The sequence below is a fragment of the Chelonia mydas genome, chromosome 9 (genome assembly GCF_015237465.2).
Source record: "Chelonia mydas isolate rCheMyd1 chromosome 9, rCheMyd1.pri.v2, whole genome shotgun sequence".
Lineage (NCBI taxonomy): Eukaryota > Metazoa > Chordata > Testudines > Cheloniidae > Chelonia > Chelonia mydas.
Genome location: NC_057855.1, coordinates 17,323,916 through 17,346,743, shown reverse-complemented (window position 1 = coordinate 17,346,743; position 22,828 = coordinate 17,323,916).

Genomic DNA, 22,828 nt, shown 5'->3' with positions numbered 1-22,828 from the left:
GGGTGACCACTAAAGGTGGGAAGGTAATTCATTGTCCATGTCCATTCCAACCCTATGAGACTGAGAAAAGGTAGCTAATTGTGGTGGTGATTTGTGTGATGTTTACATGCATGTTTGCTGGGAAGTGGATCTAGATAGTAAACTCATGTCACTTGTTGATAATCTCTACTTTGGGCAGATCCAGACCAAAAATGTAGAAGTGTAAACATACAGAACTGATTCTTAAAACCCTGAGTCATACAGTCCCTCATCATCTGTTTTCACTATGATATTTATTGTATTCAAGAAATTATTGGTAGGGACTAGATGGCCCAATGGGTTTACGAATGGACTGAACGAACGCTGCCCCTCTGGAGATGTGTGTCCAAATTTGGTTTTGTCACAAGTACAAATAACAGCCTATGCAAGGACCACCATCTTGTCCGTTGCACCAAGGATTGAACTGAAGACCTCTAGATCATGAGTCTCTACAGACTGAGCTAAAGATAGGTCTATAGCTGAGGGCTGTGGGCAGGGGTGAAAGTAACTTAAGGGATTTATCGTTATACAGGGCGTCCAGGGTCCTGAGCAAGGTGCAGGGGCAGCTCAACCGAAAGGGGCGGGACCTCAGGCAAAAGGAGCGGGGTTGAGGCCAGACTCCCCCAGCCAGCCCTTCAGTGCAGGCCAGCAGCGATTTAAAGGGCCCGGGGCTCCTGGCCACTGCCAGCGCTACCCCAGGGCACTGGCAGTGATTTAAAGGGCCTGGGGCTCCCGGCCACCACTGCTACCCTGGGGCTCTGATGGTGATTTAAAGGGCCCAGGGCTCTGGCTGCTGGCGCAGTAGTGGCAGCAGCAGCCGGGAGCCATGGACCCTTTAAATCGCCGCTGGAGCCCCATGTTAGTGCTAGCAGCGGTGGCAGCCAGGAGCCCTGGGTTTCTGGCAGCAATTTAAAGGGCCAGAGGCTTCAGCCGCAGCCGGGAGCCCTGGGCCCTTTTATATTGCTGGGCTCGGGGAAGCTGCCCCCAGCTGGTACGGTCAGCTGTGTAACAGTTCTTGCTGGTACACCGTACCGGCTTACTTTCACCTCTGGCTGTGGGAGACATGCTGACCAGAGGGTTACACTAAGACTTGTCCATAAGGAAGATTTGACCACATCGCAAAACCACCATGCAATGAGACATATTCCAATTTGGTGTAAGTGGAGTTTCACCTGCTTACACCAGGTCCAAATTTAGCCCAATGTGTCACACTTGACAGCATCTGTTTGACTCAAGTAGTGGGTCTGTTGTACAAGAAGAGTAGGGGGGATTTGATAGCAGCCTCCAACTACCTAAAGGGGGTGTCCAAAGAGGATGGAGCTCAGCTGTTCCAAGTGCTGGCATATGACTGAAAAAGGAGCAATGGTCTCAAGTTGCAATGGGGGAGGTCTAGGTTGGATATTAGGAAAAACTATTTCACTAGGAGGGTGTGAAGCACTGGAATGGGTTACCTAGGGCGGTGGTGGAATCTCCATCCCTAGAAGTTTTTAAGACCTGGCTTGACAGCACCTAGTCTAGGCCTGCTCAAAATTATCAGCCATTTACTTTATACTCACTTCAAAAGTCACTCCCAAAGGAAATACTAATTTCCTTCTCCTCCAGATTAGCAGAGGGAAAGAGTAAAAAGTTTTTGGAACCACTGAAAAATGCATGCAGAGATTTAAAAGTGAGATTTTCAAATTCTGAATTGTGAACACATTTTTAGAAACATAATCAGAGAATATGATAAGTAAAAAGTTTCTTTTAAAAGAGCTAGAGAGGAAAATTAATGTTATGGTTAAGGAACCTGACTGGCACTCAGGAGATCTCCATTAAATATTTGGCTCTGCCACAGACTTCCTCTGTGACCTTGGGCAAGTCACTTACACTTTCTCTCTGTTTTAGTTCGCCATCCGTAAAACAGGGAGAATAGCATTTCCTTTCTCCCACCCATTGTTTGTCTGTTTAGACCCTAAACTGGTTAAGGCAGGGATTGCCTTTTACTATGTACATTACATTGCACAATGGGGCCACTGGGTATTACCATAATGCAAATAATAATCAGAAACAATAAAAGATTATGAGGCTAATGAACACTTTGGGGGGTAATCAGTTAAAAATAGTTTGGAAAGTGAAAAGCTTATGTACAATTGCAATGCCGGAATACCTGGGAGTCAGACTAGCCTGGAAATCATCCCTTGTTTATTTTCTTATGTGATAAGTCAGACAGAAACTTGTAAAAACAATAATAATAATAATAATAATAAAAATAATTAATAATAATTCAAACCAAGCAGCCAAAGAAATTAGTGAAGTCAGATGAAAGATGATCAACGGGTCTGATGAGATGAAGAGTTTACCTATTTCAAATGCTTAAACTTAAAAAGACCAGTTTTATAGAAAAGTCTTTCCTTTAAAAAAAAAAATGAAAAAGAAAAGAAAAACATGCCACAGCCAATAATTTGTGAAAAACTGTGGAGACTGGCACTTCCAAATGCTTGGCAGGTTATTAAGCCAATTTTTATTTAGTCCACTATAACTGTTGGAGGGTCTGTGATTCCCAACTGTTTCACATCAGAGAATGAAAACAACTATAGCCCAGCCAAGACCACATTGGTGACTGCCAGCCCTTTATGTGCCAAACATGAAAGCAACAAGTCCAGATGCTTTGATCCTTGCATTTTTGGAGTTAGCCCAGATTTTTTTTTTTAAACTCATGTTAGGACAACATACATTATAACTGGAAATCAATCAATAGCACTGTGACCTTCAAACGCAGTAAATGTTTGGAGTTAGTTTCTGAGCATGTAATCGAAATTGGGGATTGGAAGTTGGAACGGATCCTAACCCAACAGGAAAATGTATAGTTTTAAAATCTGTAGTCTCAAGGAAGCAACAAATGAAAGTTTAATTATCTAGAAAAATAAAATCAGGCATGTGAGACCCATTCTGATGTCAAAGGCTGCAAACACCCAAGCAACAGAGTAATACCATCCAACCATCCCTCCTGCCGTAAAATTAAAAGGATACATGGAATTATAGGAGGAAAAGATAGAGGGAGCAGATTTTGAATTTCCCCTCCCTCTCTGGGCTGAGGATAATGAGCCGATTTAAGAGGTGAAATATTTAGTGCCTGGGACAGGGCCATGTCTAAAGGCAACACCGCCTGCCAGTTAGTTTATGGAACTCCACTGGCATCAGTCTTGGGCGAAGTTGTTGTTTGTCTTCATTCCCTACCGCAGGTTTGCTGGGGAGGTAGCAAATGCAGGTAGCAAATGACAAGCCAGATTTAAAGGGCAAGTGAAAAACTCAGTTCCAGACCCCTGATAAGTTTGAAGTTAACGGGTATCTTTCCACTGACTTCTTTCCATTGACTTCAGCCGATTTAGGATCAGGCCATAAGTCGTTGCCCTGTGCTATGACAGTACTTTGATGTACATTGTAAAAAAAAGACAGGGACATGTTTATTTTTAATGTATTTCCATTATAGTCAGTGGAGTTACATCAGGCTATTATCTGGTTATACACATCTAGGGTGAAATGCTGACCTCATTAAGTTTTATCCTGGTGCAACTCCAGTGAACAACACCTGATTTCACTGATTTAAATTAGATCAAGATCAGACCCCCACAGGGGAGTAGCGGCCCCAAAAGGTAATTAAAAGAATGCCATGTCAGTTTATTTTTACAATATGATTTAATTGTATTGTCACAGAATACCAGTCTAGACAAAGTCTTGTTAAAAGCTTTAAAAACCCCAGACTAGTTTTACATATTAGTAATTATGAATAGTTGTTGGCACATAATGGAATGTGCTAACACAAAAGCACTCTTACAATAACACTGCTAAAGTTACAAAACCCTATCATAGGGATTTAAAAAATAAAACCCAACCTTCTCTCCAGCTAGAAAGGAACATTATTATTAGCAAAAATGTGAGCTTTATGTTGGCATATTAGGCAGAAGTGATGCATGAGAGGTTTAGATGGACAAAAGCTTTCTACCTTAGACACCAGGATATACAAAGGTGGTTTGGGCCGGTTAGTCTTGTGCTGTGGCAGGATCTGTGTATGTGTCTGTGACCTGCTATAAAGTTACTATTAGTTGTTTGTGCCAATAGTAAGTGTAGAATTTTAAGTTTACAACACCTACAGTGCAACACCAGCCCTATTTCGATGTTGTTTATTTCAGTTACACTGCAGGTTCAGGGCTCCTTTGTGGAAGGCAATATACAAACAGCTAACAAAACTGACCGTCCCCGCACCAGAGAGTTTACAGCCTGTATGTCTGACATAAAACAGGTGGATGAAACACACAAAAAGAGGTTGAGGTACAAGATGAGGTAAAAATAAAATGTTTGGTGAATGATTATATAAATACCACAGAACAAGCACGAAACATATTTTCACTTCATCTTCTACCCTTCACCTCTGTTTGCACATTTCATCCACTTGTTGCATGTCAGGCATATAGGTTGTAATACTTGCTTATCGAGTGTAACTTCACTGGAATCAATGTGAAACCTTATTACAGTTCCACTAGCTGCTGACAATTCTTTATCAGCCCACAGCTATAACTTCTGCTGCTGCAGTCTCAGCAGCCTTCTGGGGATAAAGACAAGGAAGCAGGATTTGCCCCACAACTAAAAGCAAAACTCAACACTTACAGTGGTTCATGCACCAAGTAAATATTTTAGACATATGTTGGAGCAAAAAGAGAAACAGAAATTTAACACAGAGAATGAGGGAGGAAGCCATTAGCTGCAAAGGGGACCCAAAACCCACAACCAGAAAGGCCACACATCAACCAGAAGATTGATATAGCCATGCAAATAGTGCATACTGCGGTGCAGGTGCAAGGCGAGAGACGCACATGAAGCTACACAGAAATAGAACCAAAATAAGAAATTGCAGACTCCAGCTCAAATGCAGATGAGAGCTAGGCAGGTGCATCTCCATTCAGCTGAGCAGTATTGCATCCAGACCAGAGCTCGAACCTAGGTATTTAAACCTCAAAATCCTCATGACCTCGGAGTTCACAGGAGATGGAACCTCTTACTCAGACTTTCCGGAGACATTTTGTTTTGGTATTGTTAAGAGCATCTTGCCCTTGTTATCTGTTCTCCAGTACATGAATCAAAGTAGTTAATCTCAGAGACTAAATGGAGCCTAATCTAGTAGGATGGGGGAAAGATGAACTAATCAAGAAGCAGAAGTTGTTTAAATTTATTTCTAAGGTGCCTGCTTTTTCTGGGGCTGTGAATCATGTTGAAAGGCAACACAACTCATTATCAGTCACTACGCTATCCAGAGTGATGGGCATAGAGAAGGAATACCAAAACCCAACAAAAAGAGGATTCCTTCAGTGGAACCAAATCTTGAGAAGTGCAGAACACATAGACTGAAATCAATGGGACATGCAGATACCCCAAAACCCTCAGGATCTATCCAAAAAGGGCCCCATCTTGCCAGATGCTGAGCCACTTCCTGAAAGGTGCCAAGCCCCGACAATTCCTGTTGACTTCGCTTTACAAGGCTGGGCTGTGAGTTTATAAGAAATACAATCTCTTTCTGGATCCCACACAGCCTGTCACATTATTGGCTCTTAACAAATATTCCTAGCAAATACGAATAAATCAATATATTATATATGTTTTGAAAGTGTCCATCCTTATAGTTTCTTCAGTCCTTAATCAAGAAGGAGGGCAACAAAAATGATTAGGGGACTGGAACACATGACACATGGAACACACAGTTCTGCAGAAAAGGACCTAGGGGTTACAGTGGACGAGAAGCTGGATATGAGTCAACAGTGTGCCCTTGTAGCCAAGAAGGCCAATGGCATTTTGGGATATATAAGTAGGGGCATTGCCAGCAGATCGAGGGACGTGATCGTTCCCCTCTATTCGACATCGGTGAGGCCTCATCTGGAGTACTGTGTCCAGTTTTGGGCCTCACACTACAAGAAGGATGTGGAAAAATTGGAGAGAGTCCAGCGGAGGGCAACAAAAATGATTAGGGGACTGGAACACATGACTTACGAGGAGAGGCTGAGGGAACTGGGATTGTTTAGTCTACAGAAGAGAAGAATGAGGGGGGATTTGATAGCTGCTTTCAACTACCCGAAAGGTGGTTCCAAAGAGGATGGATCTAGACTATTCTCAGTGGTAGCTGATGACAGAACAAGGAGTAATGGTCTCAAGTTGCAGTGGGGGAGATTTAGGTTGGATATTAGGAAAAACTTTTTCACTAGAAGGGTGCTGAAACACTGGAATGCGTTACCTAGGGAGGTGGTGGAATCTCCTTCCTTAGAAGTTTTTAAAGTCAGGCTTGACAAAGCCCTGGCTGGGATGATTTAGTTGGGGATTGGTCCTGCTTTGAGCAGGGGGTTGGACTAGATGACCTCCTGAGGTCCCTTCCACCCCGATATTCTATGATTCTAAGAAGGGAGGCACCAGACATTAGAAGCACTGCTGGTATTCCTGCAGATGCCGTGGCATCCATTTGAAAGATGCACCATGCTCCAACTACACTTCAGCTTGGCAGGGTGCCATGTTAATTGCCATTCATCAGTGCAGCTACCTGCTGAGGGCAGCAGTTTAAAAACAGTGGGCTATCAATAAACCAAAATATCCCTCTATTGCCAGAAACCTTAACACAATGGAAGGCTATTACTGGTAATTAAGTGAACAATTGGCCAGCCCCGAAATGGCAGGGTAGGTCAGTAGGTCTTCTCTGGATCCATACGTGAGTCCTGGGCATCCCCCCACTGTATGGGAAATACCTGCTTCACACCCATATGGCATTGCTGTATTCAGCACTCACTGCTGTAATTGGTTATAATACAATGCAACTTTATTTGTACAGTGTCTCCTATAAAGTATGTTCCTACGCCCTTTCCCAAGCTGAACAGAGTAATTATTGTGAGTGATGGGGTTAAAGGGTTGATAGACTTAATATCGGGATGGGTTAAAGATCACGTTGTTTTCCCCCTGCTGGAAAAAGTGGTGCTTGGCCTGATCACTTCTAATGGTGAAGTCCCTGCACGAGCACCTCTGGGAGAGCATGGGGATGCACTCCCACCCCACCTCTAGTGCACAGAAAGGAGGAGTGGAGGCAGGCCTGAGCTGCCCCTGCACTGAAGGGGGGTCCCTCAGTGGCTGCAGGATAACCTGCCTGGCACCACAGCTAGCAGAGGCCATGGGACACTTGCCTGCCCCCATTGGCGCTGCTGTGAGGAGAAGCTGCCATGGCTACAGCTAGAGAAGTTTCCCTAGGGGAAGGGGAGTTATGGTAGTCAGGTCAAAGGGGATACTGGGACAGGGCAAGGGCAGAAGGACTATTCAGCAAGCCTATGGGATAAGATAAAGCCTATGGGCAAGATAAAAATATGGAACTGATGGATTTATTTGTGGAAGAAATATGGGACAGATAGGGGTTTTTTGGAGTGGGGAGAAATACAGAACTGATGGAGTTAGCTGGAAAAGAGTATGGAATTGATGGATTTATTTGGAGTGGGGAAGAGCATGGAATTGGTATCTTTTATGAGGAACAGAAGCATATTGTCAGAGTCAGAGAATGTCATATGTACATCAGAATAAGGCAGAAAAACTCAGCAAGTAAAAAATCTTGGCAGCACATCACTAACTAAACAGTGCGTTTTATTATCTGAAAGAGAAAATAACACAGAACCAGACCATTTGTCTGTCTGAGCTGATGACTCTCTCATTTTATTTCCCCATGTTAGCAATGTTACAGACATCTATGGGACACTCCACAAAGGCTGAACCAGGGAAATTTGCAGGAGTGTTCAGTGGGAGGTCAGGAATTTTTAAGAGGTATCATTAAAGAGTGGTGTGGTTTGGGTCATGTTTCTTGTTAGACATTTTGTCAGGACATTGTCGAATCATAGATCATAATCTTTTTATATATTCTACGTGCTTATTAAACTCAATCTTTATCCATCAAACTGAATTAAATAGAAATTTATCAGACAAGTTCAGGGGCTAAAAAACTATCAAATTTCTCCAAATTAAGAGAAATAAATTGTGTTCTGGCCAGCCTTGTTAAGATAGTAACCACCATATATGGCAGTTTAATTACTACTTGTTTGCCAATTGCCTGAAATGAAATTGTAGCCTTTTGATCTAGTTAAACACTTGCATTAAATGTCGAAGCTTCCTTGTGAAATAACCTGTATCAAATGGAACTCTTTGCCAGAGGATATTGTGAAGGCCAAGACTATAACAGGGTTCAAAAAAGAATTAAGATAAATTCATGGAGGATCTGAAGATGCACGAAGCCTAATTCAGGAAAATCTGATTATATTTTGGGGATTTTTTCCTCCACCTTCCAGACTGCTTTTCACATACTCCATAAGGGTGCTTGTATCCACCAGTATTTTTGCAAAGGGTGTAATTGCCTGTTTGAATTATAATGGTTAGCAATACATCAGTGGTTATTAGCCAGGATGGGGAGGGATGGTGTCCCTAGCCTCTGTTTTCCAGAAGCTGGGAATGGGCGACCCGGGATGGATCAGTTGATGATTACCTGCTCTGTTCATTCCCTCTGGGGCACCTGGCATTGGCACTGTTGGAAGACAGGATTCTGGGCTAGATGGACCTTTGGTCTGATGCAGTATGGTTGTTCTTATGTTCTTAAACTGGACAGTGTGGTCAAGTGACTGTAGCGCTGGGCTGAAATTCAGGAGACCTGGGTTCTATTCCTGCTGCTGTGTGACCTTGGGCAAGACAATGTGCCTCAATTTCCCCCTCTGTAAAATGAGGATAATGATATTTACTTCTTTGTCCAACTCTTTGAGATCTACTGATGAAAAGCACTAGATGAGAGCTAGGTATTTATTATTGCTAGTAGCAGCAGCAGTAGCTGAAAAGCATAATTTGGTATGAAATCATAGAATATCAGGGTTGGAAGGGACCTCAGGAGGTCATCTAGTCCAAACCCCTGCTCAAAGCAGGACCAATCTTGACTAGCAGAAGCAACACAGTATATTGTAATCCAAATTGCATTTTAAAAATGTTACCAGTGCAGCATTCTCCTCAATGATTTTGTTGACTTTAATTAGAGAAGACCAGTTTATAAAGGTGCCACACACAATTTGTCTACTGTCTTGTAGATGAATCCCATAGACAGCAGTACCTGGGTGCCCAGATCATAGGACTAGCACTAATTTAACCTGACCATTTGTAGGATCAAACAGGGGACCTGGCAATTAATTCAGACAACTGTGGGATTAACTGCTTTATGCATCTGGTATATGCCCATCCTCAACTAATAAAAAGGTTATATTCCCCCCATACGAAAGAGCAGCTCTATTCTTACAACCTAAGAGTACTTTTATTTTGAAGTATGGAAAAACAAAAAACTAAGAGAGAACAAAAGTTACATTTCCAATGAGAGAGCATGGCCTGCATGTCCCCCACATACTGACTGAAACAAATCTGAAAACAAAATGGCTGCATATAATTAGAGTTGTTAGAAATTTAAAGGAATAATGCACACATATGAAAAAACCTGCAGATTCTTAGCAATAGCTGAGCCCTCAAAACACAATATGAAACACAAAGCAAAACCATACTAAACCATGGTGAATTTAATTGAAAACAATGTCTCTAAACTTTAAATTTCCTCTATATGAATAATGGCACGTGAATGAGATTTATCTACCTAACTGGTAGGGAATAGAATGAGAGGCATTCTACAGCCAGTTTCAAATGCAGAAAATGGGCCAAGTTTTACCCTCACTTACACCTTCAGCAACGCGGTTTGTTGGCCCATTATCAGTACATCGTCATTAACACTCAGGGCCCGGTTAGGTGCCAATATTCACTGGGAATATTTGTGGGGATATAAATCAGAGAGCCTTTTTCCAACGTCAAAGGTGGTAAACTGATGTGAGAGTTTTTTCATAAATGTGTCTTCTACCAAATGCTTAAAGGAAGTAGGGAGAATGATTGGCAATGAATTACCAACCTCCTCGTGAAAGGTGGGTAGCCATAATCTAAATGTGATTAAAGTAATTCAATTTTAGTCACTATTACACTTATTATATGTTGGTTTGAGTTTAACTGGTGAACATTAGTTGGTGTCCGATCAGATCTGAAGATGCACGAAGCCTAATTCAGGAAAATCTGATTATATTCTGGGGAATTTTTCCTCCACCTTCCAGACTGCTTTTCACATACTCCATAAGGGGTGCTTGTATCCACCAGTATTTTTGCAAAGGGTGTAATTGCCTGTTTGAATTATAATGGTTAGCAATACATTGACAGTGACTATAAAGGAGAGGCAGTATGGATAGAGCACTGGACAAGGATTGCAGAGACCAGGATTTTATTCCCTGCTCTTCCTCTGACCTGATGTATGAGCTTGGGCAAGTCACTTAACCTCTATATGTCTCTGTCCTGCCCCTGCTTTTGTCTGTCTTGTCTATTCCATTGAAAACTACAGAAGTGCCTCTTAGAATGTATTTGTACAGCACTTAGCTACAGCCAGGAGTCCTGATCTCAGTTTGGGGCCTCTACCGGTACGTCTACACTGCAATACAAGACCTGCGGCATGGCTGCCGTTGGCCTGGGTCAGCTGACTCAGGCTAACAGGGCTTGGGCTGCCGGGCTATCAAACTACAGTGTAGACATTCTGGCTGGGGCTGGAGCCCAGGCTCTGAAACCCTGCGAGGTGCTTGGATTTTGACTTTTGGCTTAGCCCCATTACTGAGAGAATCTTATAGGTAGGCCTCATAGGCCTGTAATCTCCAAAGGTGAAATTTGGATCTCAGTTCAGTTTCTGAAACACTCTATTGCCTAATGAAGCTGTGGGTGTTTGGCCTATCTAAAACTATGCTGCTGGATTGCTTCACTCACAATCTCACAGGACACAACCGCAAAACACAAAGGTTTAGGACAAAAAGTCAAGAATTCCATATCCATGTAAAGCTGTGTGTGGGGAGAGGGATGGATATAAGTAGACTATTTCATAACTATAATCTGGCCAACGTGTTGGGGTTTCTCTGTTGTTTTTTTTTGTTTCTTTGTTTTGAAAGTGTGTCATGGAATCTCCAATGAAGACAAATGCTTAGGACCTTGGTTTTAAATCTTACTGGAAGTCAGTATTTCCAGGAACATGCCATGCTGGAGCTTTGGTTCAATACTAATCCAGAGGGAGGATCCCTATGGTTGACCGCCAACACTGACACCAATACCCAGCTCACCTACGTCCATTAGCACTGTACAGATTTATCCCAGTGTTGCTAAGCTTATGAAATGGAATCACAGCACAAGGTAGTGCAGCTGCTGCTTTATGAGATTCCCATCTTTGTTGGTGTTTATTGAAAATGGTACATCCCATCTGTTCCTGGATCCTCATTTCATGTTTTTCATCTTGTTAAGACTCCCTAGTTCCAAAATGGCTTCTTTTGGTCCATGTGGAGTTAATAAGCAACTCTGGTGTGTGAGTGTATACGTAAGGACTGAGATGTCTTGTTTCATAAAAGTCTGTCAGTGATTTATTCCCTCTTCTGCTGAGTTCCTTCCTGTTCATTTCTCCTCGCACTTTTAGTGGGAGGGATGTTGTTTACATTAAGGACGTTTCTTGTGTTTATAGATAGGGAGGCATTTGTAAATGATTCTGAAGAGTTGTTGTTTCTGAAGAGTCTCTCTAAACTTTGATGAAAGAGTCTCTTATTGGTTTGTATTCATTGCTTGTTTTAATTTATTTTGCACATCTTCAAAACATGACAGTGGTATTGGTCACTTCCTGCTGGTGGGATTCCATTGCTATCTCTGCAGTCTTCTGAAGGATAAGCAGCCAGGACTTTATATGAGCATCATTTAGGGTGGTATGTTTGTGTCTGTGCATTTTTATTCTCTTCTCTTTGTGTATAATTGAGTAGGACGTGTAATCATGTGGTTTTATTTCAGAAAACCATCTCTTTTTCTCCCCCTCTAAGTACTGGTGCCGAGTTTTAGTCTCGACAGCCTCATCAGTATTAATGATGTTTTAGAACAATGCTGCTTTTTTGTTTCAGAACAGAGCAGAGCAGAGACCTGCTTTACAAGAGAACTTGTGTATGTCATTAATTAATGTATTTTTTTTCTTTTTAGTGCAATTTAAAGACCTCATCCCCTGCTTTTGGGAACTTCAGGATAATTAAAAATACACGTATCTTCTTTAACAATCTTCCAGATGCAGTGTTGTCCTATTCAATAATGCATGGATCAAAGGGATAGTGCCTCATGGAAGTGTAATCATTCAGTGTGTATATGTGTACCCCTCTGTGCCTGCTCCATAGACAAGATGACTCGAGTATAATTGCCAGCTAGAGGGTTTAGTCCCAGAGCTCAAGCTGCAGACGCTCCAGCTTTTAGCTGTGGAAGTCCCAGGTACAATCCCTGGTGGTGACCAAAATGGCAGTCTTCACAACAGGAGCACAAAACTAAGGGTTTTCATGTCATGAAATTTCCCAACATTATAGCATTTGCTGTGAAAATGGAAACATTTTGCAAACAAGCCATAAAGAACATGCAGAGGGGTGCACTTATGAAGGACCTGGCCTTTGCAGTTTTTTAGGCCTAGGCTTAAACATGAGTAAAAGGGACCAGAATCCAGCCTTTTAGTACATTTCTTTTAAGATTAACCAAAGAGGGAAACGCCAATCAAACAAGAAGGAACAAAAGTAAAGCCTCTATCTGTGAGTACAGTGTGCACTTCCTCTGTCTCTCTGCATAGATCTCTGAGAACAAAACTGGCTGCACAGCTCTGCAAACGGAGGGAGTTCTTAGAAAACCAAAGGCATCACAGGTTTATGATAATATACAGTTCCCTTTTCCTTGTTTTCCCTGTTCCCTTTCTTTCTCTCAAACTGAACCTTACCTGCTTCTGGCTGCTTTTTAATTCAACAGGAGCTTTTTTAGGCAAGTGAAGGAATTCATAATGAAGGGGCGCTCATAACGGTCACTGTGCCAATGAAGGGGCAGAGCTGCGGGTCTGTTGACAAGGCTCCAACCTTGATTTAATTCTGCAAGGCAGAGGAGCTGGAGACACATGAGATGTTTACTACTTACTTGTTTATTTAGTAGCTGATTCTGATTTGATGGGCTTGTCTGATGACTACTTCTTTGATCTCTTTCTCTCCCTCCCTCTCCCCCATTTTATAATCAGCCCACACAAACACTGGGCGTCACACCACAAGAGTGTGGATACAGGACTGAATTTGACATTGTCGCTCTTTCACTTCTTTTTACATGAGGTAGTGGGATATGCTGTTCCCTAATGGTCATGAAGTGGTTTAGAATATCTTCCAATGTACACTTGAAGGCTCAATAGTCAGACACCTGGTACCAGTAAAAAGAGTGCCCAAAGTAAAGTGCTCAGTCTGAATCAGGGTGAAATTCAAGGTTTAACACCACGTATTGGATAAATAAAATTCCTAGTACAATACTATTGGGAGCAGAGGTTCCTGAACAGAAGAGCAGTGCTCAGAACTAAGTAAGCCATTCTAATCAGTTTCTCTGATGAACTAACAAGACTTCAAAACACAGAGAAGAGCTGATGGGTTTTGGAAAATCTGACCCATATGCCTGTATTTTCCATATCTTCTGAGATAGGTTTGAAGAGTAGCTGCAAGTCAAGTGTTTAGCTTCTGTGGAGAGTTTCTACATTTAATACAGATGGGATGTAAAATTGAAGTCCTGACCCCTTGTTTTCATTTTGGATTCAATGGCATTTTTCACGATGCCCCAGTGTCCTGAGCAAATTGTTGTCAATTATACTTGGCCAAATCCTGACTTTCTTTAATCCGTCCTTACACAAGCAAAATTCCCATAGAACAAATTGAGTTCTATGGAAATTTTGTCTGAGTAAGGGCTATTGGATTAGGTTTAAAAGATGGAACCTCATATGCTATACTTTACTTTTGAAGGCTTCTGAATTACTTGACAGCTGTGTAAAATAAATGAAGTAATTAAATATGGTTCTAAAATCTTGCCACTCATTAAAACTCTCCAATTCTCACTTTGCAAGTAGATGTATGGCTAATGGAACAACTATTACTTTCTCTTAATGTTGGAAGATTACAAAATGATTTCTGCTTAAAGCAAAATTTTGAATCCTACCCAAACTCTACATACAGAGTCCGAGTGGCTTGAAATTTGGTATAAAATATATTAATATAAAACCAGTCTTCAGACTAATCTGACTCTGTATGTGGATCCCTATATATGGATGTATATATGTATATTCATTAATTAAATCCTAGCTAAAACCTTCCCTCTTCCACTTGCATACACAGCTTCTGAGCAGAGGTCCAAAATCCATGGATCTGCTATTAAATCTGCAATTATTTTTTTGCTTATGTCACCAATTTTTGCCAAGCAAAATAATATCTTTGAAAAAAATATTTTTGGTGCTTTTCATGGCTCTTTTTAGATACTGTAAGTATGCAGGTGACTATTAAGTATGTGCAGAAACACAGTATACACATTTTAGGTGGATTTTTGTTATCAGATTTGTTGTGTCAAAGAAGGAACACAAGTGCAGTGTTGTTATATACAAGTGCATGATCAGAGGATTGATGCAGAAGTGTTATACTCTGAGAGGTCCACTAGGAGCTCGTATAACATTTTAACACATACGTGGATATGAGAGTATTCTCTCCATCCTGGAAACTTCTAATGTCCCCAGTCCCAACCCAGTACGCAGGTGTCATTGCTTCTATAATGCAGAATTGTACTGTCTGCAACGAGTCTTCTGTATAACAGTCTTGGTTTTTTTCCACGAGAAACATTAAAAAATATAGATCAAAGAAAACCTCTACAAAATGTTTTGTCTTTTCACAAAAACATGACTCTTGCATTACCATGTGTACTAGCACATGGTACTACGCGTCTCTAAACTGCAGTACCTCAATTAGAGTGCTCATATGGGCACTTAGCCCTAAAAAACTAAAATGAGTGCTCTAATATATATGGTCAGGTATGAAAATTATCCCAGTGTGTCAAACTCTCAAGGACTAAATTATCGTTTCATCATTATGAACCAGCTGGAGTTACCTAAGAATGTTAGAGTACCAGCAGATCACGCCTTTCTTCTCACTTTCCAGGTATCTTTTGTCCCAGTGTTATGCTGTAATTGGTTTGTGTAACATACCATGTCGCTACCTTATAGTTTTGTGGGGGATGTTTGTTTCTGGTGTGGTGATTGGTTTGGGTAGGACATTTCTGCTGAATCATTAGACTGAAATGCAAAGACGGTAACTTGAGAAAGAAGCTTACATTTCTGTAGCACTTTGCAGCAGATGTCTCCTATTTACCGCTTTATTTTATTGCTTAATGACTGGATCTCAAGTCATTGAACAATTTGACAGATATTTATTTGTAAAACATGATTCATTTAGTCAGACACTCGTGGAATAGTTCTTATGCCAGTTCTGTAGATTTTGGTAGAACTTTCTAAAGATGCAAACATTCAAGTAAATTGCTTTTGTCAATAGCACATCCACTTTTTAACGTTCTTTATTGTGCACAAATATTCGAGTTGACAAAAAAGTGCTGGTGAACAGACTTCAGGGACTTCTGGATTTTAATCAGCCACAAGCACTGGCAGGGTTCAGAAGTAATTTCCTAACTATGAATCACCTGCAGACAGTGAATCACATACTGGAGAAGACTGCCAAATAAAACAAGCCATCATGTATAGCTTGCATTGACTGGACTATGGGAAGGCCTTTGAAAAAGAAGCAGCCGCAAAAGCAGTGAAATAAAAGAATTTAAGAATCAAAGACACATCTGCAAGTAGTGAATGGTGCTGTTTAAGCTTGACAAAGAAGATAAAAAAATCACAATGTCAGGCAAGGAGACAAATCTTACTTGAAAACATTTCACTACTTGCTTGGAGAAGCACTTCATGTACCACTGATGAGAAGAGGACAACTTCAGGATAAACTTTATGCACATATGTCAGCTCAGATTTCTAGGTGATGTGATTGTCCTTTTGGAAATGCCCAGTAACCCTGAAACAATTACTAGAGAACTGAAATAATGTTGATTGCAGATAAGAAGAATGGTGAGAGAATCTTTAGAAGGCTAGGCAGTCTCGTAGGGTCTGAATCAGCATTCAGTGATGTAAATGAGAGTCTTTCTATTGACTTCAGTGGGCTCTGGATCAAGAGCAAGCTCCTTTGGCTTAAAAAAAAGGTCTTGGGTACACTCGTATTTCTACCGTTAACTAATGCAGAGCCATAAAACTGGCAAGATATATGCTTAAGATTCCTCGCAGAGACTAGTGAAGAAATGAATGTTTAAGAACATAAACGAAAGATAATTCTGAGACAGTAAACAATTGTAAGGGCTGTGGATAGATCATATTCCAAGAAGATGAAATAGAAGATAGAATACAATTTACTTTTTGATATTTTCCTTCATAATGAAGTATCCCCATGTGTTTTCCCAAGTGGTGAGAACAGTGTTAGGAGAGCAGTAACACTACTAGCAGGCAAAGCTTCCATTAACAATATTCCCATGTTTCCCTCTGTTATGTCGGTGTTCAATAAACCCTTAGAATTGTACATTGTAGTAAAGCAGTGAATTTGATTGCAGCACAAAATATTTGAATGCAATGAATCAAGATAACCTTTCCACACTGCTCGGGTCTTGTTCATCTGTAAAGTATATTTTCTTGTTTTCTTTATGTAGCATAATTGTAAATAAAGGCAAAGTTTCAAAGAAGCTATTATTGTAATTGTAAATGACCACAGACATTGTGAATGGACTGGAGAAAATCACTCAAAAGGTTAATGAGAAGAAGGATGGATGGCTTTAAGACTATGGGTCTCCTATATAACTAGCAACTAGAATGACTATGTGGTGCTTAATGATAAAGTGAAAAAGAAGTTGTTAACCATGTGAGGCCCATTATTCATTAATTGAATGTAGATCTAGACATCTGTTATGTATCATCCAGAGGAGCCCCTGATAAAGAGCATAAAGAGGATAGAAAATGAGGACAAGACCCTGAAATAGTACAAGAATAGGAAGATTGGGGAACTGGATGGCTTCGAGTATTGGCAATTGAACCAAGAGCTTTTCACCTAGATGTCAGATCCATTGCAGGTGGATAGTGACTGAAAGTTGCTACCTCTGAAGGCTGGTTAGTGGCTTATGTCGAGTGATCTCCTGCCAGTTCCTGGAGGATAGGTGTTCACATGAAAAATCACTGTCATAAATTGGCACCCTGTTTGGTAGATAGAGAAAGAGATGCATGAACATTATGGGCTTCTCTAACCCCATAAAATTTGACTATTCCTGGAACATGACTACACACAGGGGGGAGCAAATAAAGCTGAAGCAAAATCATCTAAAAATTGCAACAAAGACTCTCAGAAAAGTGTTGGCTGTGTTTGCGCAGCTCTGCGAACCTCTTGCACCCTCATTTCCATATCCCCTCTTCCTATGATGGGAGTGGGTTGCCTTTTTTTTTTAATGTATTCATTTTCAGTGACAGAACACTCCTGTCCCATGTCCTAGTTGGTCGGAATCCACCCTAGTACCATGGCAATATATGCAGGCAGCGGTGTTTTAACTCTGGCCTATTTCTGGCTGTACAAATGAAGGGAGATTAGGTAAAACCTAAAATTGCTATCCAATACCAGAAAAACAAGGAACTAATTAGCTATGGTAACACGGAGCTCAGCCTGTGTTCTCAGCTGGGAAGAGTTCTGATAAGTTAGAAATTCTCTTATTTGGGAGTTTATAATTACACAGTGTTATTTCCAATTGGCAACTGGCCCTTCTAGTTAATTTGTCTTTAAAAATATACATTTTTTTAACCTGTAAAGACAAAATCTGAGCAGTTCCTCTGAATAGCCACAAGAGAGCACTAAACAATTAAAGCTAGGGAGATTCTCCTCTCATTTCTGAAGCAGACTTTTCTGTAAAGAAAAATGAAACACTGACAGGCTTCAGAGAAAAGACACGAGTTCTTTTACAGGACTTCTGTCTTATATAATGATCTTTAAATAAAATTCAAGCTCAGAATATAACCCAGGACTGATTAAATCCCAAAACTGTCTTTCCTAAATTACAAGGAGTCTGAGTTTTCCAGAACTTTGTTATTTATGCCAATGTTTCTTTTTTCAACATTATTTTCTGAGGGGATGGATTCATAGATGGATGGATTAACTATACACACGTTGACTGGCTGAGAGGGTAATAGCTGTAAATTATTGCCCCAGTGGTTGGAGAAGGGGAGGGAGACTTAGTTAATGAGTGTGTGATGTTATTGCTTACAGGAAAAGGCTGTTTGATGACAACTGGCAGAGTAGAAGATTATTTCCTTCCCTATTCTGTCTATTTCCTTGTGTATATGTGAATTTCCTCTGGCTGATGTTGAATAAGATCCATGCATTATGTGATCGAAGGACCTTCCCACCATATGTAATTTAAATGAAAGCTGTTCTGGTTTTATTATTTTTTTAATAATAAAAAATTATTTAAATAATTTAAATATTTTAAATACATTGATAAGACCTATAAACAGTGCTAATTCAGAGCTTGATTTAAGCCAACAAAAGTATGGGCATTCAGAATGGATGTTGATACATCATCCTTGATTCACATTGCTATTAGTACATATTTCAGGGATCTCAAAATAATATCTACAGCACATTGAGAAAAGCAGCAGGAGTTAAGGATGGAGAGTTGGCTCTAGCCTTGCATTTCTTTGCTTTCAGTGATTTAAGTCAGATTTTAATTGTAGAAGTTGACCTGCTCTAGCAAAAGGAAATGCAGTTTTACGATGTGCATAAATAGCAGGTTATGGGATCCACTGTGGAAAGATCATTTATGTTCAGACTTGATGTTTCAGCCAGGCTTTTCTAAACCTGTCAGATAGTATTAACAGAGAGTGTGTTCATAAACTTCAGGTCACATACAGAACATCCAAATCCAAAGGCATATGTTTACTTGTGTAATCTGTGGACTGCATATTTTACCAATCATGTAAAAACAAAAATCAAGCTGCAATTCTTTTTTACACTGGATGATAGCAGGGTAAAGAAAACATGCCCATTTGTGGGATGGATAGATGTGTGTGCGTGCACACATACCAAAACCAACATTTTCAATGAAAACCAGGTCCAATGCACTGACTTCAGCGAATTGCTCTTGATTCACATATGTATAAAGGAGGCCTTCTGACCCCTGTGAAACGAGTTTGGAGGCCTCCATCCAGATCTAGGTGGGTGGGTGTCCACACACCAAATACTGTTATTACAACTGGCATTGTTGGAACCCTAGCATCCTTCTTAGCAGTCTCATTTAAGACACTGAGGACTGAAAGGAGCTGGACCAGCTCTCTCTCAGCTATGGAATCCCCCTAATCAAAGCTTAGGCATCTTGGTGGTACAGCATGGGAAACCTTGCACAGTCGCTTCCTGTGCTCTGCCTGTTCTTCAAACAGAGGACTTGAGGTTGAAATTTTCAAAGGGGAGGGGGGAGGCTGTAGGTGCCCAAGTTGTAGTGACTTTCAGTGGGAGATGGGTGCCTAACTCCTTGAGGATGCTTTGAAAATCCCAGCCCACTCCCCTGTGCTGCCAATCTGGAATCTTTCAAGAGCAAATAAAAGACACTTAAAAACAACAAACAAATTAAACCATGATATAGCCCCATGTGCTTTTGTACATTCGGCGCCCCGTGGCTGAGACACTCTGGCTCCACTAGTTCAAGCAATTTCCTCTTATTTGACTTTAAAAAAAAAACAACCCCAACAACAACAACAACTTGCTTTTGCTTTTGCTTTTCTAAAATCAAGGCAAGCTTGCACATGCTGTCAGAGAAATGAACATGGTGTTATGGTGGCAGTCACATTAACACAGAGCACCTCTAATACCTAAGTATTTTAAATACACCTTTTCACCTTTTTGGTGCTGAGTCTCCCATAGGCATGGGTGTGTGGGGAAAGCAATGGTTTAGCTTGCTGCTACCCACTTGGAGAGGTGATGAATCGTACTTGAAGGATTCTTTGAACCAAGTTAAATAAATAGAAGTAACTAAATAAAATCAGGTCAGAACATAACAACAGGCGAGGAGCGGTATTTTTATCTGTATAAGCTTTCACTGCATAAGGGACAGGCTACTACATGCCTTCAAACGTAAGAATGGCCATGCTGGCTCAGACCAATGGTCCATCTAGCCCGTTATCCTGTCTCCGACAGTGGCTGGTGCCGGATGGAGTAAATAGAACAGGACAAGTGACCCATCCTCTGTCATCCAGTCCCAGCGTCTACAAGTCAGAGGTTTTGGGGATACCCAGAACCTGGTGTTGCAGCCCTGACCATCTTGGCTAATAGTCATTGGCGGATCTATCCTCCGTGAACTTATTAAATTCCTTTTGAACCCAGTTACGCTTTTGGCCTTTACAACATTCCCTGTCAATGTGTTCCGCAGGTTGACTTGGCATTGTGTGAAGAAGCACTTCCTTATATTTGTTTTATATCTGCTGTCTATTAATTTCATTGGATGAGTCCTAGCTCATGTGTTACATGAAGGGTAAATAACACTTTTTCTCCACGCCATTCATGATTTTATAGAATTTTATCATATCCCCCTTTAGTTGTCCCTTTTCCAAGCTACACAGTCCCAGTCTTTTTAATTTCTCCTCAAATGGCAGATGTTCAATGTCCGTAAGCATTTTAGAGACTAACAAATTTATTTGAGCATAAGCTTTCGTGGGCTACAGCCCACTTCATCAGATGCCCATGAAAGCTTATGGTCAAATAAATTTGTTAGTCTCTAAGGTGCCACAAGTACTCCTGTTCTTTTTGCGGATACAGACTAACACGGCTGCTACTCTGAAACCTAAGCATTTTGTTGTCCTTCTCTGTACTTTACATTAGTGCCTTGATTGCTGTTTGGTTTGTGCACAAAGTATGAGATGCTCAGAACTGGCACTGGAGTTGATGTTGCATAGGAATGTCATGAGATAATTTCATTTCATCACAAGGCACCCCTACATCATCACTGGAAGGATACACTGGAAAATGATGGATACTATCTTGTGCCTTACGTCAATAGCTTAAATTAACAGTCTCCAAATGAAAAGAAAAACAACAGACATCTGCTGAGGAAAGCAGGACTCAAATTAAAATAAAGTTCTTCTGAGATGCAGAAATCAACATGTACATCTTTTATTTACAGTTTCCTTATTACTGAGGTTTGCTGCAGGTTTTACAGGGTCTTACAAGATGCTAACCACCCTTCGCTTCTGTTCATCCCAATCCGTCCCCCATCACTGCTGAGATCAACATTTCACGGGGGGCCGGAGATAAAACCCCTGGACACATTCTCATTGATTTCACTGAGCGTAGCTTCAGGTCCAGGAGGATTTCTAATTCTGCCCTTGGCACGATGAGGCCCTAATTTAGATATTTCTTCATTCAAGTTACCCTTTGGAGCAATACCACTAACTATGTCTGTACTTCCTTAGCATGGAGGCTGAAAGGCAGAAAACCCCATGTTAATGTGAAAAGATTGTAATTACGTAAATATATTCAACTGAGAGACCTCAAATGTTAGGTTCAACATGCCCCCCTTCCTCCCATAAAAAGTGCTTAGAAAGACTTTTATAGTGTTTAGGGGTGGTGCTGTTAGTGGGAGAGTGGTAAATCTCCTAAGTGAAATAATTTATACATATGAGTTCCTGCATAATAGCGATCTATTTCTTTAAATAAACTTGGATTTACTGGAGAACAATAACAAACTCAGTGTCATGATGCCCTAGGGAGAACAAAGCCAATCATCTAAAAGTCAAGTCAGATTTTCACAATCTTGTTTCATTCCATACGTTTGATCATCTGAAAATGTTTTCAGAAGTTAAAGCTTTCCCTTCTGATGTGTCTTGTACTCAGTAAATCTTGTTTATATCAGCTGTAAGCACATCTCAACTGTATATAAAATTAATGTCTAAGTGCAGAGAACAAAAATAATCATTCCGAAAAGTGTTTAAGGTAAAATCAGGATAGAATTGCAAAATTCCTAGTGGAAAACAGATTCTGATGATGTGAGGTGGCAGTCAAGCTGCTAAAGACACCTTCTGGATCTGTTTTAAAAATTGCTTATTAACCACTTCAATAATAAACACAAAGATTAAGAGTATGTACTAAAAGAAAAATCTGTTGAATATTTCACTTGATCGCCCTAAGCATGATATTTATGACACTTGAAAACACGCCATTGTTGACTCTGTAATGTGATTCAATGTTGACTCCAGAGTTAATGATTTTTAGTGAATCTTTCGCTGGCCTTATAATACTGTATAAAGCAATTAAGATTTGTGTGCCATATCAAGGGGTTGGGTTGTTTTTTTTTAAATGTAAGCACATTATCAAAGGAATTTAAATGTATAGTTTAATCACCATAGTAGGCCATTTTCTGGGATGGCCATACACTTTGGAAGTGGGGAAAAATACCAGAATACAATTAATTTAGCATTTTAAGGGCTTAGTACCCAGTGAATAGCTTTACTCACGTATTAGCAGTCTTAAATTAGGGACAGATCCTGAGAGGGGCAGAGCAATTAGGTTACTCACCATACTCTCATTTAGTAGGCATGCACTGCTAAGTGTTTGCTGGATCAAGCCCTAACATGTGGTTTAGCAATAAATGTGCCCAATTCAACTGTGCTTCTAAGGGAAATGTCAGGATATATTTAACATTCACTTAATTATATTTTAAACCATTCTCAAAGTCACATTAAACTGAGAACAGTGGCAGCTGAAGAGAGATGAACAAGAAATCTGTTCACATATCATTTGGATGTGAA